The sequence below is a fragment of the Macaca nemestrina genome (assembly GCF_043159975.1).
Source record: "Macaca nemestrina isolate mMacNem1 chromosome 8 unlocalized genomic scaffold, mMacNem.hap1 SUPER_8_unloc_2, whole genome shotgun sequence".
NCBI lineage: Eukaryota > Metazoa > Chordata > Mammalia > Primates > Cercopithecidae > Macaca > Macaca nemestrina.
The window spans coordinates 302,021-309,299 of record NW_027257566.1 but is presented as its reverse complement, the minus strand read 5'-3'; the positions used below and the strand labels follow the sequence as shown (position 1 = coordinate 309,299).

The 7,279-nt window shown below is 46.7% G+C and overlaps 1 protein-coding gene across 5 annotated transcripts in view; it reads left to right on the top strand.

The window, feature by feature from the left end:
- Positions 1 to 374: 374 nt before the first annotated feature.
- LOC139361100 (SH3 domain and tetratricopeptide repeat-containing protein 1-like) overlaps positions 375 to 7,279 on the top strand; it is a 131,284-nt gene continuing 124,379 nt past the window's right edge. The window contains exons 1-2 of one of the 5 annotated variants that reach the window (XM_071089579.1): positions 375 to 430; positions 6,459 to 6,628. The gene's annotated coding sequence lies outside the window, so the exon portion shown is untranslated. Of the gene's footprint in view, positions 431 to 464; positions 860 to 5,518; positions 6,629 to 7,279 lie in introns of those variants that run through there. The other 4 variants (XM_071089576.1, XM_071089578.1, XM_071089580.1 and 1 more) reach the window with 4 other exon arrangements.

Here is a 7,279-nt window from a genome sequence, read left to right as displayed (position 1 = left end):
ATGTACTATTTGTGCTGTGAAATTCTACGGGATTTGACAAATGCATGGTGGCAGATCTCCAGCATTAAAGCACAGCACAGAATGCTTCTCTTATTCAAGCTCTTCTTCCCTTCATATAGAGGGAATCAATCGACTTTTGTATACTAACTTTCGAATTTTTTTCTTTATTCCCATATTCTTTAATTAAAGCACAAGATATCGTACTCAATTTCCATTTGATCTTCCAAAAGAAAGGTACTGAATAATCCATACCTGAATTTCAGTGATTCAGACTCAGGTCCACCGCTAAAGGCCAAACGTCCTGTGCTGCCACCTCATGGCCGGCAGAGGGCAATGAAACCCATCGTTCCGGCCATGCAGGGCGCATGCGCGGTCTGCTTCCCGCGGCGAACCGGGTCTCCACGGAAGACCTGAGGTTTCTTTACCCAGGGTGAGGGAGGCGCGGCCGCCCTGGCTTTGGGGCTGGGGCCTCCGGGGAGGTTCCGGGTGGGGGCGTTGAAGAGGCCACTCTTTTTGCAAGGCCCAAGATGGCGGGCCCTGCTCAGGCCGCGCTATTTCGCGCCCTCAGGGCGTCAGTATCCTGTTGGGGCCGGATGCCCCCTCTGGGCCCGGAGCATCCTTGGAGCTGCCCTCGCAGAGCCGCGCTGAGGCTGAGGTGGCGCGGGGGGTCCGGGCTCCGCGAGGAGCGGCGGCAGCGAGGGCTGGAGGACCCGGGCTCCGGGGCTCCCATCCAGGGACTGGGACTCCCGGGTTCTGGTGCGGGTGGATCCTGTGCAGACTCAGGACCAAGTCCCTCTCCTTCCACCAAGGAGCCCCCAGAGGCCGGCGGGAGCTCCAGGTTCACCTTCTCCTCCTTCAGGTGTTTACTTTTCCTTTATTTCTGTAAGGCCAGAAATTGGCGCCATCCTTCACATCGGTGAATCGGGACCCTAACACCCATTACCTCAGGTTTATTGTTACTGCCATTAACAGTGTTGGTGGCATTATCACTAAGATCATCATTGTTGTTATTGTCATTCATGATTATTAGCAGATGTGTTCATCATTTTGTCTCACTATGCTTTTTTTTTTTTGTGATTGGTTTTGTGTGACGTTGAATTGAACTTCTTTAATCTTGACTAGTGTTGTCAGATTCCTGAAGAGCATTCCGGAGGACAACTTCTGCCTTTAGTGCAGCCACAGAATTTCGTGGGCACAGGAGAGCACCTAGAATATTCCCCTTTCATTGCACAGCAGCTTTGGGAAATGGTGGCTGCCTGGCTCTGAGATGAGGTGGAAAAGACCGGATACTGGGGCAGGTGATAGCACCTCCACTGGTGTTTTTATGAAGCCAAGTGCACTGTCTCCCACGTAGACTTAGAATAAAATCTGATGGCTCTAAAAGGCCATGTTTGCCCTTCCTGGACTTCCTGGGAGCTTTTAAACCTTGTGTGGTTCCTCGAGTGGCTAAGTTGCCATATCTGTGCCTCGTATGGCAGCACCAGTCTTTTCTGGGCCAACAAGGGCACTTAGAATGTTTCCAGAAGCTCAGGCATGCTGTCTCTGTTCCACGCTTCTATTCAATGGCATTTCACTGGGTCCCTGGCTGACATAGAACATCCTGCAGAGGGGTGGGCTTGGGTGACTTCCTGGCCAGCCTTTCCAGGCGGTTATCTTTGAAAAACTTGAAGAGACTCACAGAGGCCATTCACTGGTATTTCATGACTGCAAGTGGGGTTTCCGGTTCCTTGAGTTTACTTAGAATATTTGAATGGCTCTGAATGGCCAAGAAACCCTCCCTGGTCTTGGAAGCTGCCAAAAGCTATTACTGGGCCTCCGAAGAGTCTTTAAAATTTTTCCAGGTACAGCTGAGAATAGGAAGCTTTTCCAGGTCTAGCCCAACCAGCTCAGGTCAAGTCGTGAAAAACTGGTGGGTATAGGGGGAGCTCATCTTATGAAAGAGCAATTGGTGGCAAAGCTGGGTCTCCAGGACAGCTGTGTGTGTATATGTCTGCAGAGCATGCCTTGTAGTCATCTTTAGTAACTGAACACCATTTGTGAATGGATAAACTATATTCCTTGCTGTACAATAATGAAAAATCCATATTAACAATGGTAGTAATAAAAATATTGATGAATATTAACAGGAATGATGATCATCATGATACTAGTACTAGTGGTTATAATACTGATAATAATACTAGCCCTATGGACTTGGGACATACGAGTTTTCCCTAAGTGGATAATGGGCATAAATATTTGGCAGTGTAGGGTTATTTCAAGTCCCAGAAAGCAAGGATGAACATCTAGAATGAGAAGAAAAACAATCTGGACGTTGGCATGTGCACACCTGGAGACTCCTGTGTTAACTTCTGGTGTTTCAGCCTAAGAGGGAATGTTAATATAACCCTGGTCCTGCAACACCATGCTGACCAACACCTACCAGCTTTCAGGAGATAAGATAGCTGGCTGATGGGGCAGGGATCCAGAGAAGGCACGGGTCCAGACCCGTACATGTTGCCCGGTGGCAGAGTTCATGACAAGCAATAAACCCCAGGACAATGTCATTCCCAGCCACCTGGCTGTCATCTGCTCTTTCATGGCCCCTCTCTACTGGTACCTCTAGGCACTGGCATGTCCTCCAGAGGCTGTAGGAGGGCATCATACTCAGTACTCTCCCACCTGCAGGAGGCAAGAAAGATGGAAAGAGCTAAATACCATGGCTTCTGGATTTTTTTTGGTGGGCATGGCATATTTTGCATTTGCTTTAATAATGGTGGAACCCAGTCAGTGGTTTGCAATACAGCTCTGGATGACTCTGGACACCTGTAGAGATTATGACAATTTCCAGAAGGTCACAAGTTCTTGGAGGACTTTTTCATGAGTTCTTTGACTGAAAAGGTGGTTCAAAGAACTACTGTACTGACTTAGAAAATGTTGCAGGGGCTGGGCGCAGTGGCTCATGCCTGTAATACCAGCACTTTGGGAGGCCGAGGCCAGCAGGTCTCTAGGTCAGGAGTTTGAGACCAGCCTGAAAACCCGTCTCTACTAAAAATACAAAAATTAGGCGGGCGTGGTGGCATGCACCTGTAACCCAGCTACTCAGGAGGCTGAGGCAGGAGAATCACTTGAACCTGGGAGTCAGAGGTTGCAGTGAGCCAAGATTGTGCCACTGGACTCCAGCCTGGGCGACAGTGCGAGATTCTATCGCAAAAAAAAAAAAAAAAAAAAAAAAGAAGAAAAAGAAAATGTTGCAGAGACTGATGAACAGGTAGTCCCTCTCCTGCCACTCCAGGTAAACGTTTCTTGGCCACAAACCTGATTTAGCAATATCCCTTCATCTTAGGTGGGTAACAGAAAGCCATTCATGACCTATCCAAGCATGGAGGGGGAATTTGACTTAGAAAACTTTTAGGTGGACTAGTTGGTGAAAGAAAGTGCATTCTAGGGCTCACAGGCCTACACATAGAATTCCTAGCACATAAAGCATATGTATGAATTCTTTCTGAGCCCATGGCAAGACCAGGGTGCACTTCATCCATCTCCTATGCTGGTATGAATAGGTACTTGCCCGAAAAAGAAAAGAAAAAGTCAGGAAGCCCATTCTTCTACAGGACACCAGCTGGTACAGTAGGAGTCTTGGGGTTGATGTGGTATGTATGTTTTCAGGTTGTCTTTTAATCAGCTTCAGCAAATTCAACAGTCTTCAGAACATTAAAAAAATTATTCAACATTGCATAATAACTACCAGAAATATATCCGTGATAAAGAACTGTACCCACATAATAATAACATTAATAACAATCACAATGGTGATGATATAAATGTCATTTTAATGAATAGAATAATAAAAAAGCAGATATTTAAGAGCATATTCCTGTAAGCCTGTGACATTGTTCCCATGTGAGCCCTCATGTTATTGATTACAGGGAGAGGCTTGGGGCTGCATCTTGAAATGTCTTCTGTGATGGCAAAGAAAAGTGGCAGTAGGGAGAATAATTCTGAGCCACATGAGGGCTTGGGCAAAAGTGGAGATGGCTGCGCCACGTGGAAATACATTACAAATGGACTATGGAAAAGGGTCTGGCCAGAGTCCTGCCTGACACAGGTCATACAAAAGCTTTCAGTAGTTCACCCCAAGAAATGGCTGGTCCAGGCTGTAGATGAGAAACACTGGGCAGACAGATCCACACCCGCTTCCTGAGTCTCAGAAGTCTGGTGTGCATTGAACATTAAGCCCCCAAGCCTACTGAGACTTCACCTCCTGGCTGGTCTTCTACCATTTGATTCTTGAGCCCCATCACGTCAGTGCCATCTCTAGACTGGACAATGTCTGAGGGAGGGTTTCACCCTGGGTACTCAGTACCAGCAGTGGATGAAATACCAGAAGGGAGGCTCCAGGGCTTCCATAGAAGACACATTCTAAAGTTGCTTGGGTGATCAAATGGTCATCTCATAGATTTTCAGCAGAACTGCAGCATTTTGTGAATACCTGAGTGAATGCAGAAAGTATCCATTCTAGGAAGCTCCCTGTGTAAATCAAATACAAGGAATATCTACTTCTGGGCTCAAAATCTAACTTAGAAAATAAAAAAAGTGAGATGCTGGCAGAAGGCAAATAACTCCACTTCAGCTCCTGAGAGAAAAATGGTTCTGTAACCTATGAGTTTATTTAGAAAAAGTTTGGAGCCTCAGGAAGACCAAGTATATCATTCCTGATGTTTCCAGGGCAGATTGGACTGCTTAGGCCTCTGGGAATATTCTAAGTCCTCTCAGGTTTCCATGGGAGACTGTAACTCTACTCCTAGGGCTCACACCACCCCCGAGCAAGCTCATTGTTTTCTAAATATCCCAAGGAAGTCCATCCAGGGTATGCCTGTATTGGTGAGTTTCACCTTGGACTGGCAGGAGGACACTGAGAATGATACATCCTGACTTCACATGATAAAGGTAGGGGAGCCAAGAAGTCCAGATCTGGAGAGCACCTGAAACACCAGATGGCAGAAGGACAGTAAGGAGGTGAAGTCAGCTATAGAGTTGGAGCTTCATGTTTACTGCATGTAGGATTCTGAGTTCCAGGACTGATGGTCTGGTGGGGATCAGATACATGTCTTCTTTGCAGGGAGCCAGGCCAAACCAGCCATCTGGTTGCACTACTGAAAGCTTTTGTGTGCCCAGTGGTAGGCAAGACACAAGCCAAACTCTCTTCACTTCTGGCTGGTAGTCCTTGACTAAAGAGGTTGCACACAAGTGGTCCTATTAGCCCATGCTCTCCTGTGGCTTGCTTTCCTTTCACCTCCTGTTTCTTATGTTTGCCATCATGGAACACATTTCATAGTGAAATTCTTTGACTCTGACTCCAAATTACACAAGGAGGACCCAATTTGTGAACTTTTCGTATATTTAGGAGAATCTCCACATTGATTTTTGTATCCTTATGTTCATATTGTCACCAGTATTAAAATTCTTACTATTTAGGTCATTGTGTTCATTATCATAATTATTATTTTTCATTTATCATTTATTTTTATTGGTTAATTTTTGTGGCAGCTGTTATATAACAATCACTAGAGTTTCTCTATTCATGAAAGATGTCCAAGTTAATGGAGGTAACTAGGAGTGTTACTTTACAGGTATGTAAACACAGATAATCTTGGCTGAACTGTGGCTATATTGTCTGGTATCCCTTTGAAGGTGAAGCCTCTTGTGTTATTCTAAGTGACCTCTGGAAACAGAAACTGTCTCATAATTGCAGGGACGACTTGAGAAGGCATCCTGAGCCTATGCAAAAATGCAGAAGCACTTCCATGATCTAAGCAACCTATGTGAAGGCCTGAAAGCCAGAGCAAAGCTGTCCAACAAAAAGTTTTCCTAGTAACACTGGAGGTCCATCAGTCACTCCTCCTGGTCTGGAAATGCCAGAAATGTCCTCCATGGTCCTTGTGAGAGTCAAGATCTTTTCAAAATCACCTCAGGAGCCACAGAACCACTCCATCCTACCTGAAATTGCAGAATGACTCTTCTTTTGACCAGAGTCTCAAAAATATATTCATTGATAGTTTTGATTCCTGGGAGCCACCATTGCTTGCAAAAGATGTGCCAGAGACTAGACATTTTCTGTATCCTCACTTGTCTGGAGAAGACTGAAGTTTTTCTGAAACACCGAAATGGGAATCTGACCCTCTGAGCAGCCTCAGGATTTTCTAAGTCTTCCAAGCAGAGTGGCAGTTCTGGTGAGGACCCATTGTACCCCCTGATGGTCTGGAATCACATAGGATGATGCGTTTAAACAACTCTAGGTGGAGATATATTTTCTGAGATATTCCAAGGAGGAGAGACACAATTGAACCAGATGTTAAAAGGGCAGCTGAGCATTAAGTGCCTATGTAGTGTTTGCAGCTTAATGTCCCATGCAGAAGGGGAATCTGGGCTCTTGTGTTAGAATTTGGTGTAATTCTGGGGTCCTGCTTTCCTTCCAGGAAATCCTACTTCCAACTGGATGTCTGGATGAACTACTGAAAGGCACTGAGTATCCTGCAGCAGGTGAACTGTGGCCAGAGCCCAAGGATGAAGGGGGCTCCCTCTGTGACTGTGAAGAGGAAGCCTGAAGTGTAGCAGACCCAGGCCCCAGAAGGATGGAAAAAATTAGGTAGGGAGTGAGGGGACCTCAGGAGAAGACTGAGGTCTGCAGAATCCCAGGGTCAAGGAGACAGTGTGGTATCCTGGTGGTGTCCTTGATGTTCCAAGACGGGCGATAATCCATCTCCTGAGTAAAAGCTTCATATGGGGTGAGAAGGGGAGAACTGAACAGAGAGGAAGCAGGGAAGGCCAAGACAGCGACCAGCCTTAGAGCAATTTTAACCAGAAATGGACACAGACCCTGGACCCCATCGCCGGGTTGCAGGCCAAGGACCATCTCCAGGCGATGCATAGTTCCCTTGTCAGGTTAGTGGGAGTAGGGATTGTGACGTCTGCAGGGGTGTGGAAGGCTGGGCGACGGGAGCAGCTTACAGGGCTGGACCAGAAATACTGAACTTCTTTTCCATCAGTGAAATCCACTTCTGGGTCAGAAAAACCTGCAAGTTCTGGAGGGGCAGGGCCTAGGAGGAGGTCAGGGCTTGAGCCTTCCTGGTTTGACCCCCCTACCCGCCGTGTTTCTGGGTCTGTCCTCACTTCCACCCAGCGTATCTTGAGTATCCTCCTTTGAGTCCCCACGGGTGTGTTGTGTGCAGTGGGGCCAGGCTGCTTCATCCACTGCACGTTAAATGTTTCCAATACTTTCTGGCCAAAGCTTAGAGTT